We start from the raw sequence: 21,011 nt of genomic DNA, 5'->3' as shown, positions 1-21,011 counted from the left end.
TTTCACCCTGGAAAGCAAAAAGAATGAGAATGTGATCAGATAACTGAATCAAAATCAGAGTCAGAATGAGCTTTATTCGCCAAGTGTGCGCAAACACACAAGGAATTTGTTTTATTTTTCTCATATTTACATTTATGACAAGAACAGAAAGAACATTTAAATAAGACTCAGGAAAATAAATAAAGTGATATACATCTGGAACAGAAGACTTATGTACAGCTATATAAATAAAATATATATGTATTTATAAAATATCAAATGTTTTCCTCTCAAATACTGACCACTAGTAAACCTGCAAACTTATATTACAGCAGTCTAATGTATGAGAGATTCTGACCTGAACACTATTGTGAATCCAGTCCTGGTGCAGGTCATTAGTTCTTGCACAACCTTTAGAGAAAACAATTATACAAAAACATAGTAAATATAATGTAATCAGTGTTGGGTGTAATGCATTACTCTAAGATATTACTCTTAGTTTTTCAGAAATTTTATTACAGTTACTACTGATGTAATTGCATCAAATACTGTATAGATTAGAAGAATTCTATATAAACAAAAGTGGATTTAAAATCTAATGTTAAAATGTAACGTAACCTCTGTTTAAATGGGGAGAAGAATAATTTCAAGAATAATGTATGCAATTTTATATTATTTATTAAAAAGAATTAAAAGAGAATGCAGTACTTTTTAGAGAGAGTAATTAGTACAGTAATCTAATTACTTTGTTGAAGATGTAATCAGCAGCTATAGTATTTAATTATTTTAGAGTAACTGAATGTAATCAGATTATTTTAAAACTGTCTGATGTTATCATAAAATCGTAATATTCACCTTGTTCCTCTCCAACACACACAGACACTTGACACCAGTAACAGTAGCAGAAGCACACAGACAACAGGCAGCCACGGGCTGATACTGAGGGTCACTGAATCATGATTTAAAGGTCCCATGACATGCTACTTTTTGTAGGCTTTAATATAGTCCTTAGTGGTCCTTAGTACTGTATCTGAAATCTCTTTCCAAAAATTCAGCCTCGGTGCAGAATTATAGCCACCACAAGCCAGTCCCAGAATGAGCTTCCTTCAGACGGGCCGTTTCGGTGTCTGTAGCTTTAAATACTAATGAGGAGGAGAAAGGCGGTGCACGGTGGAGGGTGGGTGTGGCCTTGACCATCTTGTGCAATGGTACCATGCATGTTTGTTTACGTTGGATATATTGCAATGGCACGAAGACACGCAGTCTTTCAAGCATTTCAGTTTGACCCAGAATCTGATCCAGATGGAGAAGCAACGGATGAAGAAGTTGCAACTCAGCGGCTCCAGCAGGACGTTTCCGAATGGTTAGTTTAAAATAATATGTCTGGATTCGGTACTTTATTCGGATGGTTTACAGTTATCATCATGTAGCTAACGCTAACCTACTGTTGCCTTTTCATGAGAGATCTGTAACGTCTGTAATTTATCTTATTACAATTACATCAAGCTCTGCGATCTTGAAATGTGGATATCGCGCGCGCCATATAACCAACAGGAAAACGGTTATCCAAATAACAAAGAAATGTACAACACTCGCGTTACAGTATGTGTAACTTGATGCTGTCTACCTTTACATTAGCGCAAGTAACTGCATAGCTAATGTGACAGCCACATTCTACGTGTAAGAAGCTAGGTAACCATAAACAGTAAAGCAACACACTTATATGGCGTCAGTTTGTTTTGAAAAGTGGTGGGGACAAAAGATCAGATGAAAAAACATTACAGTAGACGGGAAAAATATTGAATAACGGCGCATCAAAAATGGGCATAGCGTAGGCCAGTCAACAACAGGAAAATACTCAGCATAAAACACTCAACAATGTCGACTGCACTTGTAACAGTCCCTGCAACACCAGCTCAACCGAACAGTGCCAAAGCACCATACTGTAGAAAACAGCAGCGCGTTAAGTCAATGATTACAATGAAATTCATTACATATGTAAAAGAAAACACACCATAAGCCTACACTGTAAAAACTAAAGGAGCCTCAAATATCCTGTCGGATACTCAAGGAACTTCAAAATGTAATTTAAGTGCCTCAAAGCTCTTTCTCCTATAGTAGGGTTACTGGAGGAGCATTGACATTCTTTGAGGTTCTTGCTGGAACTTATGGGATCCTTTAAGCACTTTGTATTTAGTTCAGAGGTTCTGGAGTCACCTTTTCATTACCATGAGACCTCGAAGTGCTTTGGGGGAAAATAGAGGAACTTGAATGCGATAAAAGGGTTATTGGAAGATCTTTTAACATTTAAGTGGTTCCTGGAAGATCTCTTATGTTAAAGCCAGCATCTGGAGGAACCCAATGGTTCTGTGAGGCCAGAATGAGAATATTATTATCCTATTATTATTATTATAGGCTACTTAAGTTTGATTCAGTATAGCCTACATACCCAGGTGAAAAAAGACGTACTATTAAAAATGTACTTGAGTGTGTTTTTAGTAGGCCTACAATACAAATATACTTTAATGCATTTTTAATACATTTAACAGTAGCCTACGTCTTTTTCACCTGGGTAGCTTACATTTATTTAGTATCTATAGGCCTATTTTGTTGATTAATTTAAACCTTAAACAACAACACTAAATTATAATAATATTAATAAGAAGAATTCATTAATAGAGTAAAAATAATAATAGAGCAAATAATAGTAATAAAATAATAATTTTTACCTACTTCTTCATAAATTATTATTTGAAGAAGAAGAACTAGGAGGAGAAAAGTTTTATTCTGTCACGAAACTGCTGCTATTCCTCTGCTGTCGTCACTTCAGGTGATCCTCGCGCTGCTCGCGCGCAACAAAGCTCAGCTGATCGACGTCATCGGGTAACGGCTCCATCCTCTCATCAAAGCTTACGCCGTTTGATCGGCTCTCCGTTACAAGGTTTGTAAACTCGCCAAATAAATATAAATACAGAGTCTACTCACTATATATTCAAACACACATATATATAAACTAAATTGATTATACATTACTACTTTTTTACAGTGTTTACCACTAGTTTATTGCACAGTATCTGGTATGAAGGTTTTAGCCGCGATGCTAACTACGTTGATCTAACGTAAGTTAATGAACAAATGGAAATTATTGACTTATTGTCTTAGATTGATTTAGTCATTCAATTCAACATATTCTGTAAAACTGTGTCTTCAAATTGCTGATATAGCCTAACTAATTTAGCTGATTCCTGCTGTCGTCATTGGCGTTTGTTATGAATAACAAAAGCAGGTTAATATAGTTTGGTCTGTTTTTGTTTAGCCTAACTTTACTTACTACAGGTGCCCTCATTCTCTCAAATACCATTTTAAAGCCATTTACTGGTCAATAAATATTATGTTGTGAATAATCAGCTTTGTTCTTTTGTTTCCCCAGAACAACCAGTACATTTCTAAAATAATCTGAACATTTCAGAGGCAACATTGAATTACAGTAAGTTACCTATACACCGCAAGTACTTTATTACTATGAACTTTCTCTGTGTGAAATTGTATTGTTTGACTGTGTACTTTTTTAATAAGTTATTCTCTGAAAATCTTCCCTCATGCTCTCAAATCTCATTCATGTTACTCAGAAAAATAATATCACAGGTTTGGAGCTAATAATGCTATGCATTTTTTATAGGCTATACCTTAATCATATGCATTTGAATATAAGACATTTGAACCCTGAATTATAACTTAAAGTTTAGTCTTTTTCGACAAAAAAAAAAGGAAAAAGCTATTATATGACTTCAGAAGACTTACAACACAACCCATAACACATGAGTTGTGAACTCATTGACTATTTTTAGGATCTTTTCTGGGACATTTTTGGAGCTTAACCATTTTTACATAAATTGTTGCATTGAATTGAACTAGACAAGTGTACATAAGAATAGTTTGAATGAATTACAAAAAAAAATTATGCTTGTGTTTCATGCAGTGAAATTGAATGGTGACGGGTTGCATTATGCCTGAGATCTGCTTTCGGGTTCCACAGACAGAAAGTCAAACAGGTTTGGAATGTCACAAGGCTGAGGAAATTATTTAATAACTTTAATAACCTTACTAACAGTAAATTTTGTACTTTGCAGGGATCTCGGTAAGCTGAAATACAAGTTTGATCAAGAATAAAAATCCTCCTGTAGACCTGAAAATCACTGAAGTGCCTGGACCATCCACCAGAAAAGAGGAAAATCAAACAGAAAATGAAGCTGATGCACCTTTTCACTTTTCTAACTCGTTAAGTACCTCACGTGTCCCTTGTGAAGATTTTATAATTGATTGCATTTTATGTTGCAGCGAGTAAAGGTGCATCACATTTGTGAATTTCGTGAAATTACACAGCAAAAAGACAAAATTGCTGATCGTGTGGATTCTTATTGAAATGACTGAATTCACCAGTGAACATTCACAGAACAACAGATCATTTTACTGCACCTTAACTCTGTTAAAATGGAAAATGTTTTCTGCTTGTTGTGACATAAGGAATACTGTTTCCGGGTCGAAGCCTCTACTTCTACTTTCTCTATCTTGTTTCTAGATATTGAGAATACTCAACAACCATTTATGGGAACTGTTGATTCAAGTCACACATTTAAGCTTTTCAAAAGGCATAGTGTACATTTCAGTCTCCAGTCTCACGGCATCCCAGACTTCAACATTTTATGATTCAAAATAGCTGAATAACTAACCATCTGAGATTTCGGAATAGAGATAAAGGTTAGGATCCTAATTTTCAGCAATATTACAGCACAATGAGTGTATATTAGCACTGTTTGTTGTTTGTTTTTGGCATCTGATAGAGCTTTTGGACTTGGAAACAGTGACGTCAGACTTAACAAGCGGACTGAAACACATGTTTTAAAATTAAGTGAAGATGGACATTTTTAATTAGTCAAAATTGTAATTTTTTACATTTATTTATTACAGGGAACATGTGTTTTCCATGCATTTTGATGAGATGTCTTTTCTTGTGTAGCCTATTGTATACACATGGTTGATTATTCATGTTACTTATGTATTATACAATTTTTTTTGTGTGTGTGTATTCATTGATATTAATCTATTACTAGCTTTTTTTTTCAAGTGCATGTATGTATTAAAATGGATCTAAAATATGTAATAAACAATTCTTATTTTGTATTTGGTTCAGTTTGTTTATTATAATAGAAGTTAATGGTGGTAACCATAGTAACAACATGAAATTAATTTAATACAAATAAAATAAAATTGAAATTTGGTTCCTGGAGGCACCCACAGTGGTTCCACACAGTGCCTTATATAAGAGTTCCTCAGGAAACCTGTGTGGTTCCTCAGAGAACCGCCCCTTTTTAAAGGGTGCCTAGAGGATCTACAGACGGTTCCGCCGGTGTGGCAAAGTGAAGAACCCCAAAAGGTTCCTCCAGGCACCTTTTATTTTTACAGTGTACAACGCAACATATCTGCATCAAATAACACCAGATAAAATTAAAACAATGTGGGATTTGCAACCAACATAGAATGCAGTGCAGTTAGAGAACCAAATCCACAAAATGTGAAATCCTCCTCTGCCATCACACATCGCAGCCTAACCAATATAAAGTGCCGTGATAAATACTGTCATTATGTATGCCACAAAAAAAACCACACTAAAATCCAAACTATTTTAAAACTATAAGATGGCACGCAGGCCCTCTCTCTCGCATGCACACGCACGCACACACTCGCACTCGCACACGCACACACACACACACACACACACACACACACACACAAAGCCAGTTTTTGTTATTGATCTGTAAATTACTTAATCGGCTACAATTAACTAAATCAATCACAAAACTCCCCTACCTGTACTGTTGATCAACATCTTCTCTTAAAGTTGAAAAATGTTAAAACTTCAAGAAGAACTAACGATGTTAGCCGGCTAATACATGGATAAATGAAACCTCCTCCCCAACACTCCGAGGTTTGAACGTAGCGCATCATGTCCATCCATTCCTGCTCAGGCCAGAGCGCAAATCCATGAAGCTGGAAAGGAGCGGTAGTCCCATGAAATTTCTAACTAACATTAGCTAACTTCCCGCTTGAGGGCCGAGAACCGGCTTCTGTTGTTTAGAGACCACACAGCCTCTGTGTAGCTAGCTAAACGTAGAGTTCAATATAAGACTGACATTGGTCAGCACTGTAAAAATAAAAGGTGCCTGGAGGAACCTTTTGGGGTTCTTCACTTTGCCACACCGGCGGAACCGTCTGTAGATCCTCTAGGCACCCTTTAAAAAGGTGCGGTTCTCTGAGGAACCACACAGGTTTCCAGAGGAACTCTTATAAAAGGCACTGTGTGGAACCACTGTGGGTGCCTCCAGGAACCAAATTTCAATTTTATTTTATTTGTATTAAATTAATTTCATGTTGTTACTATGGTTACCACCATTAACTTCTATTATAATAAACAAACTGAACCAAATACAAAATAAGAATTGTTTATTACATATTTTAGATCCATTTTAATACATACACTTCCATGCACTTGAAAAAAAAGCTAGTAATAGATTAATATCAATGAATACACACACACACAAAAAATAGTATAATACATAAGTAACATGAATAATCAACCATGTGTATACAATAGGCTACACAAGAAAAGACATCTCAACAAAATGCATGGAAAACACATGTTCCATGTAATAAATCAATGTAAAAAATTACAATTTTGACTAATTAAAAATGTCCATCTTCACTTAATTTTAAAACATGTGTTTCAGTCCGCTTGTTAAGTCTGACGTCACTGTTTCCAAGTCCAAAAGCTCTATCAGATGCCAAAAACAAACAACAAACAGTGCTAATATGCACTCATTGTGCTGTAATATTCCTGAAAATTAGGATCCTAACCTTTATCTCTATTCCGAAATCTAAGATGGTTAGTTATTCAGCTATTTTGAATCATAAAATGTTGAAGTCTGGGATGCCGTGAGACTGGAGACTGAAATGTACACTATGTCTTTTGAAAAGCTTAAATGTGTGACTTGAATCAACAGTTCCCATAAATGGTTGTTGAGTATTCTCAATATCTAGAAACAAGATAGAGAAAGTAGAAGTAGAGGCTTCGACCCGGAAACAGTATTCCTTATGTCACAACAAGCAGAAAACATTTTCCATTTTAACAGAGTTAAGGTGCAGTAAAATGATCTGTTGTTCTGTGAATGTTCACTGGTGAATTCAGTCATTTCAATAAGAATCCACACGATCAGCAATTTTGTCTTTTTGCCTGTGTAATTTCACGAAATTCACAAATGTGATGCACCTTTACTCGCTGCAACATAAAATGCAATCAATTATAAAATCTTCACAAGGGACACGTGAGGTACTTAACGAGTTAGAAAAGTGAAAAGGTGCATCAGCTTCATTTTCTGTTTGCTTTTCCTCTTTTCTGGTGGATGGTCCAGGCACTTCAGTGATTTTCAGGTCTACAGGAGGATTTTTATTCTTGATCAAACTTGTATTTCTGCTTACCGAGATCCCTGCAAAGTACAAAATTTACTGTTAGTAAGGTTATTAAAGTTATTAAATAATTTCCTCAGCCTTGTGACGTTCCAAACCTGTTTGACTTTCTGTCTGTGGAACCCGAAAGCAGATCTCAGGCATAATGCAACCCGTCACCATTCAATATCACTGCATGAAACACAAGCATACATTTTTTTTGTAATTCATTCAAACTATTCTTATGTACACTTGTCTAGTTCAATTCAATGCAACAATTTATGTAAAAAATGGTTAAGCTCCAAAAATGTCCCAGAAAAGATCCTAAAAATAGTCAATGAGTTCACAACTCATGTGTTATGGGTTGTGTTGTAAGTCTTCTGAAGTCATATAATAGCTTTTTCCTTTTTTTGTCGAAAAATACTAAACTTTAAGTTATAATTCAGGGTTCAAATGTCTTATATTCAAATCCATATGATTAAGGTATAGCCTATAGATTTGAGAGCATGAGGGAAGATTTTCAGAGAATAACTTATTAAAAAAGTACACAGTCAAACAATACAATTTCACACAGAGAAAGTTCATAGTAATAAAGTACTTGCATGTGGTGTATAGGTAACTTACTGTAATTCAATGTTGCCTCTGAAATGTTCAGATTATTTTAGAAATGTACTGGTTGTTCTGGGGAAACAAAAGAACAAAGCTGATTATTCACAACATAATATTTATTGACCAGTAAATGGCTTTAAAATGGTATTTGAGAGAATGAGGGCACCTGTAGTAAGTAAAGTTAGGCTAAACAAAAACAGACCAAACTATATTAACCTGCTTTTGTTATTCATAACAAACGCCAATGACGACAGCAGGAATCAGCTACATTAGTTAGGCTATCTCAGCAATTTGAAGACACAGTTTTACAGAATATGTTGAATTGAACGACTAAATCAATCTAAGACAATAAGTCAATAATTTCCATTTGTTCATTAACTTACGTTAGATCAACGTAGTTAGCATCGCGGCTAAAACCTTCATACCAGATACTGTGCAATAAACGAGTGGTAAACACTGTAAAAAAGTAGTAATGTATAATCAATTTAGTTTATATATATATGTGTGTTTGAATATATAGTGAGTAGACTCTGTATTTATATTTATTTGGCGAGTTTACAAACCTTGTAACGGAGAGCCGATCAAACGGCGGAAGCTTTGATGAGAGGACGGAGCCGTTACCCGATGACGTCGATCAGCTGAGCTTTGTTGCGCGCGAGCAGCGCGAGGATCACTGAAGCGACGAAAGCAGAGGAATAGCAGCAGTTTCGTGACAGAATAAAACTTTTCTCCTCCTAGTTCTTCTTCTTCAAATAATAATTTATGAAGAAGTAGGTAAAAATGATTATTTTATTACTATCATTTATTCAATAATAATGAATGAATTCTTCTTATTAATATTATTATAATTTAGTGTTGTTGTTTAAGGTTTAAATTAATCAACAAAATAGGCCTATAGATACTAAATAAATGTAAGCTACCCAGGTGAAAAAGACGTAGGCTACTGTTAAATGTATTAAAAATGCATTAAAGTATATTTGTATTGTAGGCCTACTAAAAACACACTCAAGTAAATTTTTAATAGTACGTCTTTTTTCACCTGGGTATGTAGGCTATACTGAATCAAACTTAAGTAGCCTATAATAATAATAATAGGATAATAATATTCTCATTCTGGCCTCACAGAACCATTGGGTTCCTCCAGATGCTGGCTTTAACATAAGAGATCTTCCAGGAACCACTTAAATGTTAAAAGATCTTCCAATAACCCTTTTATCGCATTCAAGTTCCTCTATTTTCCCCCAAAGCACTTCGAGGTCTCATGGTAATGAAAAGGTGACTCCAGAACCTCGGAACTAAATACAAAGTGCTTAAAGGATCCCATAAGTTCCAGCAAGAACCTCAAAGAATGTCAATGCTCCTCCAGTAACCCTACTATAGGAGAAAGAGCTTTGAGGCACTTAAATTACATTTTGAAGTTCCTTGAGTATCCGACAGGATATTTGAGGCTCCTTTAGTTTTTACAGTGAGTAGCCAATCTGTGTGTTCGGGGCGTGGTTTTGCGAAGGGTCAATTGGACGGAAACCCGCCCAATATGGCAACGCTGCACAGGATAATCAATTGTAGAAAAATGCAGTAACTTAGCTAGCTAAACATTTAGGCTGGTCCCTGGAGCGTATGATCACACCGGTGTGATTAGAACGGTCAGTGCATGACGAAGACCTGAAGACCTGGCTGCGCTCTTCAATGTCACAAACCCGACTCAACAGTGTGGCTGTTTGTCATGTTCACAGAGAGAGAATGTATAACTTGGACAAGAAGAAACTGTGTCAAGAATTTGTTCAAGTTACTGATCGGCGCATGGATGTTTTTGGGTCATTTTAGAATCAGTAATAGTTTATTTTGTTTAAGTTACTTTTTTTGGACAATGTACATTGTTTCTTTCTGTATCTAAACTGCATTGCATGTTTTATTTTGTGCAAATAAACCTTTAACATTTCTTGGTTTGCTTGATTTTTCAGAACATTTTAACCAAATGCTTTCAAAAAGTGGTGGGGACAAAATCAGCCATTTTAAAAAGTGGTGGGGACATGTCCCCAGCGTCCCCAGTGTAAATGACACCTATGCTTATATATAATTTGTTGACTTACGTTCAGCAAGCCCAGCTCTGTATTGACCATTCGATGTTCATTTGTACATCCAATTATTGAGCAATTATTATGCTTAGCTCGCTCAAAAGCCATGATATCTCTCGTGGACAAACTAAAATCGCGCGCGCGCGTTCTACTTCCTAGCTCATTTTCTCATGGGCGAGAAATATTCTCTGGGTGGGCAAAGCAGAGAAAGGGGAGGTAACATTTCTCCTTATGATGTCATAAGGAGGAGATTCAAGATCAGCCCGGTTGAGCTTCCATTTTCTCAAAGGCAGAGAAAGATAGCAAAAGCTCGATTTACACCGATTCAAATTTTTAGAAACTTGGGGACCATATACATGCTAGGGGAAATCATATTAATGTTAAAAAACCTCAGAAAGTGGAAATTTCATGTCATGGGACCTTTAAAATATCTCCAGTGCTCACATCTACACATGACACAGAAAAATACAGATTTCTTATTCAGTTTGAGGTTTGATACATACGATGTTGCAAAATAAATGAAGTTCACATCTTTGTTTTAACTAGCAATTAAAAATACACAAGAAAAGTGTTCAATGAAATAATCTGGGGGAAAAATCTTACTTTCATAGTCAAGTTTAGTGCAGTGAGATCGCTCAGTCTTATAGTCCATGCAGCAGTAGAGCATCAGATCAGTGTCCGTGATGTTCATCAGAAGCAGAGAGTGAGTGTTTGTAGAAGAACTGAGAGCTCTTATCCGTCCAGTGTAACTTGGGTGAATATTGGAGGGTACTGGTTTAGGGTTACCTCCATCCACATGTTCTAGTCTCAAAATTCTTACAAATGTTTGGTTTCCATTTGTAATGATCCAGGTAATCTCTGTATCATCTTTAATGTTACAGGGAAGTGTTGTGTTTCCTCCTGGATGAACTTTCACTGATGATCCTTCAGTGACAAGCATTAAAACACTAAAACCTGGAGATGAAACAATAAAAAAAAAGTTGATCAAAAATGTTTTGACGGTGATCCCTTGACGATCTAGATCATGGTCATTTACATTTTAATCATGTACGTCCAATCCTGCTCCTGGAGGGCCACTGCCCTGCAGAATTTATGTCTAACCCCAATTTAACACCTGAACCAAAGTAATCAAGGTCTTCAGGATTACTAGAAACTTCCAAGAAAGTATTTTGAGAAAAGTTGAAGCTAAAAACTGCAGGGCATAGACCCTCCAGGACCAGGATTTGACACCCTTGATATAGCAGATGTTTTTATCCAAAGCAACTTACAAATAAGGAACATGACAAGTATTTTACCATTCCATAGTAAAAAATATGTCAGATTAGAGCATTTGCATTTCTATGTTTGCTTATCAAATATAATTTCACATACTCACATAAAAACTGTCTTAGGATCATTTTCTCTGTCTCTCTCTCTCTCTCTCTCTCTTTGTGGTTTGTAGAAATACAATGAACATAACATCACAGTCACGGTGTTAACACAGGAAACTGCAGCAGAGGATTTCAATTACAATTGAATGTCACTTCAGGATGTCCGTTTACATTTAGAACTTGTAGATTGACAGTTCAGGCCAGTTTAATAAACGGATTGGAATCCTACCTTCACAGTACCTTACCTGTTTGAACTAATGGCCACTAGATGGCACTGTTTTAAATGTATTGTTTTCTTTTTTACCACAATAACTATTCTACGGAGCCTATGGAAGCTTGTTTCCTCCACAGAATAAAAAATAAAAAAGGTAATTGCGGTAATTATAACTCACAATTGCGACTTTATATCACTTCTGAGAAGTGATAGATTTCAGAATTGCGAGATATAACCTAAACTCGCAATTGCGAGAAAAAAGTCAGAATTGTGAGTTTATATCTCTCAATTGCGAGTTTTTCACACAGGGCTCTGGTTTAGATTCTGGCCCATAAACATATTCAAGCTTCAGAAATCAAAATCAGTTGTCACTTTATGATAACATTGTGATGTTCATCACTTGTAAGTTGCTTTGGATAAAAGCATGTGTTAAATGATTAAATGCAAATGATCACATTGATCCAGATCATGATTGTGATTGCCAAGTCAAGTGATTTCCATCAAAACATTTGGTCAGTTTTAGTGCTTGTCACTGAAGGATCATCGTGAAAGTTCATCCAGGAGGACACACAACTCTCCCCTGTAGCATTAAAGATGATAATACAGATATACAGATTACATGAATCATTACAAATGGAAACCAAACATTTGTCAGAATTCTGATTTATGAAGCTTAAATATGTTTATGGGCAAAAATCTAAACCAGAGCCCTGTGCGAAAATTAAATTTCGATTTAAAAAGTGTTAGGACTATTTATATGTTAAATTATGTTTTTTAAAACATACGCGCAGAGTGTGACGTCATATTGTCTGTGCGTAGAAAGAATTTGTCCGCAGCCGCACAAATTTTTTTTTTTAAATCGTCCACAGCCGCTCTACTCCTGAGCGCAAGTCCACCGTCAGTGTTGTGTAACTAAGCAGGTTTTAGGTGTTCATCTCAATAAACTGTCTCTGTGCAGGCTCTTTTATTGTAGCCTATATGACAGTGTAAACAGCCCAATAACCCTTAATTTATGTCCGTTGCAATATGATTGAAAGCATCAACAATGTCAAAACCCACCGATACACTTGTTGTGATTCGCTGAGTTTTGACGAGTTTTATAGACTTGATATTGTTATACAAAAGCAGCACCATCACCCTAAAACATCTTCCCGCGCCCCTGGCATGCAATAAATAAGTAAATACATACATAAATCATATGTGTAGGCTAGCCTACAAATTGTCAATATTTATGTATTATGTATTAAATGCACGCAGTATGTGAAAAAATATGATATAAATTAAAAATGTCTGCTTTAACTGTAGCCAATCAGCGAGCTCAAATCTAGTCAGCCATGGGCGATTCTTTTAGCGATCGACCCAAGCACGCGCCCATCTCTAATATGCAGGCTAACAATTAAGGGAAGCAGCCAGTGCGTGCGAGGCTTCTTTCGGAGCTGGTAGGTTGACATTGAAAATATTAACCATATGCTGTTTATATTGCTTGTAATTGGGATGAAGTAAACATCTGTTGAGTATTTTAACATAACATTTTTAATTGTGTTGAATTAAAAAAAACTAATTTTCACCCACAAAAACTGGCTGAATAACAAAAATATGAACACCACACAAGGGTTAATAACCACCCAAACACAATTTAACACAAATTGCAGGATACCAATGCTCTGGGAGAAAGTCAGTAGGCCTAATCATTTAATGCCACTATTAAAAGGTTGAGGTAGACCTATTCTTAAAACAAACATACTACCAAACTTTCCATTTGCATTTGGAATTTAACTCAAACTGTTTCGTTACTTTCTTAGACAGGTGCATATCCCTCACTCCGTTAACTGTTCATGCTGGATCTGTCCCGTTGTTTTAAAAAGTAATCACGGAAAGCACAATAAGGCATTAGCATGACGCATCCAGCTAGCCAGGCCTTTCTAGTGTAGGTGACATTGATTTTATACAACCGTTCAATAAACAAAAATATTAAAGGATTAGTTCACTTTCAAAAAAGATTTTGCTGATAATTTACTCACCCTGATGTCATCCAAGATATCCATGTCTTTCTTTCTTCAGTCGAAAAGAAATTAAGGTTTTTGAGGAAAACATTCCAGGATTTTTCTACACAGAATGGACTTCAATGGCAGCCAACTATACCAATGTTCAAAGAAGGTTCAAATGTCAATCGCAGCTTCAAAGTCTCTTCACAATCCCAGTCGAGAAATAAGGGTCTTATCTAGCAAAATGATCATTTTCTAAAAACAATATATATATATATATATATATATATATATATATATATATATATATATATATATATATATATATATATATATATACTTTTTAACCACAAATGCTCGTTGTGTACCATCTCTGAGATGTGCCACGCATTGCGTCATCACGTTTTTTTGAAAGTGAACTAATCCTTTAAGTGATGTTCATTTTCAACACAGTCTTGTCAGAATTTTTTACAACAAAATAATAGATCCAACGAAAGCCACAGCAGAACAGCAGCACACAGCATAGCAGTGTTTGTTTGAGAACGAATCTGCGGCTTTGAACGAATCGTGAGAGTCAATTATTCATTCATAAATACAGCCATTTGCTTCGTTACTGTGTGAATGAATGACTACCTACTGGCGGTTTTAATTTAAAGCTATGTGTAATTTTTTTAGTTGATTCTTAGCAAAAAACACTTATTTCTTTCAAAAATATAAGTGCCCATTAATGTATATTTACTTCTTTCAAGTAATAAAGTATTCTCGTAAGTTTATAATCTGCCATTGAAAGTACATACGGGTGAGGGGTTCGAATGCCGGTCGCCATGTTGCCCCTCCATCTTGAAACTACATTAGCCAAAGAGGGACATACCTGTAAATTCAAGCTTCGCCTTTCGCGCTTTAAAACGGTTTTAAAACGGACGCCGAAGTTGCCTGCTTTCTTCTCGACAGGTAATTCAGCCTATTTGTGTAAATTCGAAGTTTTATAGTTGCTTGTCTAACCATAGCACGGTTGTGCATAACGCCAGAACGACCTCTAGTATAACTTGCGTTACTTTTCCTCACGTCAATGGTGAAAAAGTATTGTTTACCTTGTAAAATAAACCTGTGCTGCGACGGATCACAGGTGATAGTTTTAAATTGGACGAAGTCGAACTGGAAGCCATGTTAATCTTGGAATAATACGGCCACCGTAGGAGTTAAAACGCCCTCGAAATTGAAAGGAACAGAAAATAATATTCACTGGGTAGTCGTATACATTTTCACCGCTAGATGGGGGAAAATATCACACAGTGTAGCTTTAATATTTAAAAGCGTCACTTAATTTTTACCATCATTGCATATTTCTCTATTGAACTTTTTTTTTTTTTTTTTTTTTTTAAGGTATTTGTAAAAGTAAAAAATGCACTGGAAAAATCGATTTAAAGGGGAAAATATTGTCCCTTATTGAAAAAGGTGAGACTGCAGAGAAGGGGGTAGCCTACGTAGAAGGATGTTAAAAGCAATACACATATCAAGGGCAGAAAGTAATATACAGAGGTCACTTGCAAAGTTAGGTTAAAGATAGGCAACATACAAAGAGGGATTCAAGCAAATGGCAGCAATAACAAGGTATCATTTACAGACTGTGAGCGGAAGAGTAATATTCAGAGGAAATGTATGTTTTTAGGAGGTTTTTGAAGGAGAGAATGGTGGATGCTTGACGGATGTCTTGAGGAAGAGCATGCCACAACCCAAAAGACCTGGGCCCGTATTCATAAAGATTCTAAGAATCCTCTAAGAAAACTCTTAATTTAGCTTAAAAACTTTTACGTAGGTGTCTTAGCTTAAAAGCGATTCGGGACTGATCTGAGAGCAACTCTGAGTAAGGAAAAGACAAAAACTTTCATCTTAGTAAGAGGCGGGGTTGACCCCGTTGCTATGTATGACACAATCTCCTCATAGACTGTGATTGGTTGGTTGTCCAAGAAGGAAAAAAAAAAGTGATTTTAAGTATAGGGTCTATTCTAAGCCTTCACTTTGAAATTACATGCGTAATTTTTCCTATTTGACCGTTCTCACACACACACACACACATTATATATGTGTATATAAATCCTTTTTTTTTTTTTTTTACCATGCTGTTAATTTCCTATAAGGTATTTGATTGGCTTAGAATGATAAAAATTGTTCCACTCTTTCCAATTACACTGATTGCTGGCATGTCTATTTAAGTGGTGGTTTGAATGTTGGTTTTAATGTATCAAACATGGAATTTTCCCAGTTGCCAAATATCGTAATGTAGTGATTACTTTCATTTCTGGCGCTATGGCATTTCTGTGCTGTGTTGGAGATGTTAGCGCGTCTCTAATAAGATCAGTCACAAACATGATCCCTGCACGATCTAATCTATAGCGTCTTATGAACTCACTGTTATTCATTGTCTGCAACACATTTCTTCTCCCTCTTTGTCTTTCTGCCATTTTCTCCTCTGCTAAAGAAACTCTTAAGCCTCTTAAAAGTCCTCGTCCGTGCTCCTAACAATTTTGACCTTAAGACCTCTTTTAAGGGTTAAGATGCTTTCTGAATTACTTTTTTCTTTACTAGGATTTTTCTTTAATTTTAAGAGTAAACGCCCACATTTCGAAGAATTTTCTTAGAATTTTGTCACTAGGAGCTACTCTTTGCATTAAGATTCTTTATGAATACGGGCCCAGATGCCTCCCATGGTTACCAAACTATTGAAACTGACTGAATATGGCACAGCCCTACCTAAGATTCTTCTCACCAGCCGCTACTGAATACATATCCTATTATTCAACAAACTATGGATGTTTTTAAAATTCACACCTGTTAGTTTTTTATTAGAAGTAATTAAATCTTGATTAAATTAATACACTAATGTTTTTAAACAAACATCATGCAATGTATTAAAGACTACCAAGTAGATATAAACCCCATTTGCATTTTTAGTGGTGTGACCATCTTTCCATTCATTGTTCTCTGAAACAATCACAAGCTCTGTTGGCCTGCTGTGGTCTTGTAGCAAATATACAACAGCACATTTCTACCATTAGTGGTTCACTGTGGTAAAGCACTATATGTGGTTATAAGTCACCATTTGGGACTGATAGCAATGAAAAACAGGATGTGGTTGACTGCCACTGAACAGAATATGTCTAACATAAAAGGTTCGGGGAGTCGGCCTGATTTTCACCAGCGGGCTGTCCCCTATTGCCAAATCACAATCAAGTCACATGCTAGATCGATGGGGCTATATCTCAGGGGCAGCAAACATACAGTGTGTGCATACAGTCACACACACACACACTTTCTATTAAACATGAACATATTCAAGCTTCAGAATTCTGACAGAATTTTGTAATGATCCGGGTTGTTAGGGTAACAGCTGTAAGACCCAAGACCAGATATGATGAAAGAAGACCAGGAGTCGTGAAGTTCAATCAAATAAGTAAAAATTTACTGAAGAATAGTTTGCAGTTTAATCGGTAGAACCAGCGTCAAAGTCTCACGAGGAGGTGGCAAGCCAACTCTACCTTACACAAAATCTTACACCAATTATACCATTTCAAAGGACATGCGTTACATCATCACTACTTCTGATTGGCTAAGAGAACATAAAGTCTAAACAATTCATTCAGATATGTAGGGAATATCGCCATTAGTCAAAATAATTGTCGTCCAATTCCGAGATTAAGGTCTGTGGTGACCTCGCAGGTCGGAGAAAGGCGTCTTCGAGTCTGTATATTGTACATCACAGTGTTCAGAACCTGCACAGAATATCAAACGCACACACAGAACACTAACGAATAACAGTTTTCCTCAAGGCTGAAGAGGGCCTGAGCTCATTATCATAAGAACAGTCAACCATAACAGACTGATAAAACATTCACTCCTCAGGAAGAAGGACAGATAATATACACCTTACTCCCTAGAGAAATACACATGAGGAATTTCCACTTATGAAAATCAGGTAAAATTATGTATAGATTGACCCTCGAACTTTGACTAGTCAGCTTGGAAAGATATATATACAGTATATAGATATATAGATACTGTACATATGTAACACATGTGTGCAGAGTTTCCTCCCTGCCGCTCTATGAATCCCAAGAGATATGTTATCACAAGGCCCCTTCCCTGTGAGCACAACCCAGGGAGAGGCATCGGAATGCACCTAAAAGAAACTGGTTAAACACTTACAGCAAGCATATGAATATATATTTGAATCACTCAATGAATATAGAAATGATTATGTGAACATGCATATACTTGATTATTGATTTTTTTTAAAGGTACAATATGCAAGAATTTTTGCCGCTAGAGGGCGCTACATTCCAAACAACAACAACGGCGTAGCTTGATGACGATGTGAAGGAGCGTGGAATGATGGGAACTGTCGTTTTAAACTCCACCGTGGATGTAAATCAGTCAGACGGGAATCGAAAAATCATGTTCATGGATGAGGCTAAGTTCTGTTTTTATAAATGTTGCGTTTAATGACATGCTTTTAGTGGCGAGGTTCAGCGCGGTCTGTGATGGGAGAGAAAAGAGACGAGCAAGTAGGTCAAGTGCAAATGCACCTGTGTCTTATTGCAGTGATCGGCGTGGAGAGACCGCTTATAAGCCGCGCTGGAACGAGAGAGAGACTGGAGAGAAAATTGGACGCAGAGGAAGAAAACCGGTGGATCCGAGCTCTCATTTTTGAACTGTTTTGTGCCGTCGCGGTTGCCACAGTGAATGCGCGTTGTGCGCGGCTTTTGTTTGTTTTGCTTTATTTTAATAAATTACGAGTCCCAGTCACGACGACGCGTCTTCTTCCTTCCTGACTCTTAAACCTCATCACACTTTTATTTCATTAAAATGAATTAACCGCAAGAAAAGTAAGGTTTAATACTTCATAGATGTTACTGTATTTGTTGAATTCATTGTTGTGATAACGCTGCGCAGTTTTACATGTTCTAAACAATTGTTGTAAAAGTACATTCGAACATGCCCACATCATTTGCCAAAATACTGATTAATCTTTATGTATAACACATGCTATGTTTATTTACATGGCCATAAACACCAGACGTGATAAACAATGTCAATAAACTAAACACAAATCTAAAGCAATAATACTTTCCTTACATAAACATAACTATTACCGAATGCTACATTTGGAAAATATAAAATTAAGCATGCTTTGTCGACAGAACCAGCTGCAATCGGTAAAGAATAATTGTGTCCCATAACGACTGCAAGAAACAAGCTAAAGTTTGTAGCTTGATAGACGCTACAACTACAACTTTCGCATTTGTCCAGGACTCCACGCAGTACGAGCGGAAACCGAGGGTGACGCGGATATGACGCAATTGACTGGCGACTCCCAGCTCCCCCCTGCTCTAACGCCCCGTTTCCTTGGTTAAAATCGCAATTTTCTCACGATTTAAAAATAGTTGGAAACATTTGGGATATTGTAAGTAATCAACTTAACAAAATATATAACACTGGCCTTGAGATTTTGGGATATTTTAATGCAAAATTCTTACATATTGTACCTTTAAATAGGAATAAGGTAATCATTCAGAAGGATATATATTTATACTGAAGAGACACGGGATTCTGACCTCAACCCTTCAAGGTAATCTCTGTATCATCTTTAATGTTACAGATGAGTGTTGGGTTTCCTCCTGGATGAACTTTCACTGATGATCCTTTAGTGAGAATCATTAAGACACTGAAACCTAGCGATGGAACATGATAAAAATTCATGGTGATCATTGACATTTAATAATTGAACAGATGCTTTTATCCAAAGCAACTTACAAGTGAGGAATATCGCAAAAGCATTTTATCATACAAGTGTCAATCATATTCACAGAATTGTTCAAATTAGAGCATTTGCATTTCTATATTGGCTTATCAAATATAATTTAATATATTAACATATAAATAGTCTCAGGATCATGTTATTGCAGTTTTTGCCAGTTGTGGTTTTAACAGAGTAAGCCTTAGAGACCCTTTCCCTTAATCAGATATTGTTGTTAAGATAGGCACATTGTTGTGATAAGCTAACTTATAGAAGTAAAATAACATAAATTAACAAAATTGTAACCCTACCCTTAAAGGTACAATACTGTAAGAATTTTGTATCAAAATATCCAAAAACCACTTGCACAGTGTTATATATTTCTTTCAATTGTGTACTTACATTATCCTAAATGTTTCCAAGAATTTGTAAATTCAGAGAAATTCACAATTTTAAATAGTGTTACTTGTTACTTGTCACCTGTCAATGACATAATATCCAAACGCATTATCCCTGGTTTCCGAGTGTACTGCCATAGTAACCATGGCGACAGATGTGGACAACTGCATTATGTTTAGCGGCACACTCACGCTGTTGTTGTTTCGTTCAAACATTATGGACCATGGCAAGCAGATTTTGGGACAAAAGGAGAACTAAAACGAGGATCAATATCGGAGTGGCGTTTTCGAGATGCCGAGAGTTTCGAGATGCTGAGAACTACACTCTTGCATGTTGTTTATTAGACAGGTGAGCAAATGTACATAAAACAAATCAATGTTATATAGCTCAACATGATGAAATGTTAGAATATGATCAGTATGTTATTAGCTTACTGCTAGTCTCATACAGTAATAACATTTCAACACACTCAAATGCTGTTTAGTATGATGTAACTTTAGACCAAGTGAAACAGCGCTGCGTTACTTCACAAGTTTAATTCGTCAAATAAACTGACCTGTGTGAGTAGTAATTCAGCACTTGCAGGTAGTTCGGTAGAATTAAATGTCCTCATTCCTTTATTTCCACGGGACTCGCGTGTGGCGCTGATATCTGTCTCTCTAATGAGGTCCTGCTTCATACCTCAGTCATGTTAAAAAACATCAATGTTTTCACTCATCCATAAACATTATTAGATCCATCAGCATGACATCAAGTTCCATGATTCCGCTTATTCACTGCGTCATCAATCTACGCCTTTGTTATTGTAAGAGGTTAGCAACCCCTAGCGGCGAAAGAAATTACATATTAGCTTTAAGAAAAAATAGCAACATTTAGGGTAAACATGTGGAAGATGTCCCCCTTAAGAACAATTTGGATTTACTTTTAAATTCTAACATATTTAGATATAAGTTTAGAATGTGCTGGATGATGATGATGAGTTATTATATGAAATAAATGGAACATTTGCTAATTTAGTTGGTATAGCACAAAATGTCAAATATTAAAAGAGGGGCTGAGAACAAAGGAAACAGGAACTAGAATTGA

The 21,011-nt window shown here is 36.2% G+C and overlaps 2 long non-coding RNA genes across 4 annotated transcripts; both read right to left on the bottom strand.

The window, feature by feature from the left end:
* Positions 1–10,178, bottom strand: LOC309509708. The gene is made up of 3 exons (XR_014210017.1): positions 10,148–10,178; positions 711–1,697; positions 1–547 (listed from the first exon to the last, which is right to left on the bottom strand). It is a non-coding gene; the product is annotated as an uncharacterized lncRNA (long non-coding RNA).
* LOC309509788 lies at positions 6,466–8,766 on the bottom strand. 3 transcript variants are annotated; one of them, XR_014210067.1, is made up of 4 exons: positions 8,472–8,766; positions 8,104–8,160; positions 7,599–7,671; positions 6,466–7,520 (listed from the first exon to the last, which is right to left on the bottom strand). It is a non-coding gene; the product is annotated as an uncharacterized lncRNA (long non-coding RNA). The 3 variants fall into 3 exon arrangements; XR_014210068.1 differs by having other exon boundaries at positions 6,466–7,671; positions 8,472–8,544; positions 8,652–8,766; XR_014210066.1 differs by having other exon boundaries at positions 6,466–7,671.
* Positions 10,179–21,011: the final 10,833 nt, after the last annotated feature.

This window comes from Leuciscus leuciscus, assembly GCF_965113295.1.
Source record: "Leuciscus leuciscus genome assembly, chromosome: 11".
Lineage (NCBI taxonomy): Eukaryota > Metazoa > Chordata > Actinopteri > Cypriniformes > Leuciscidae > Leuciscus > Leuciscus leuciscus.
The sequence above is the reverse complement of the archived record's forward strand: the minus strand, read 5'-3'. Positions and strand labels throughout refer to the sequence as shown.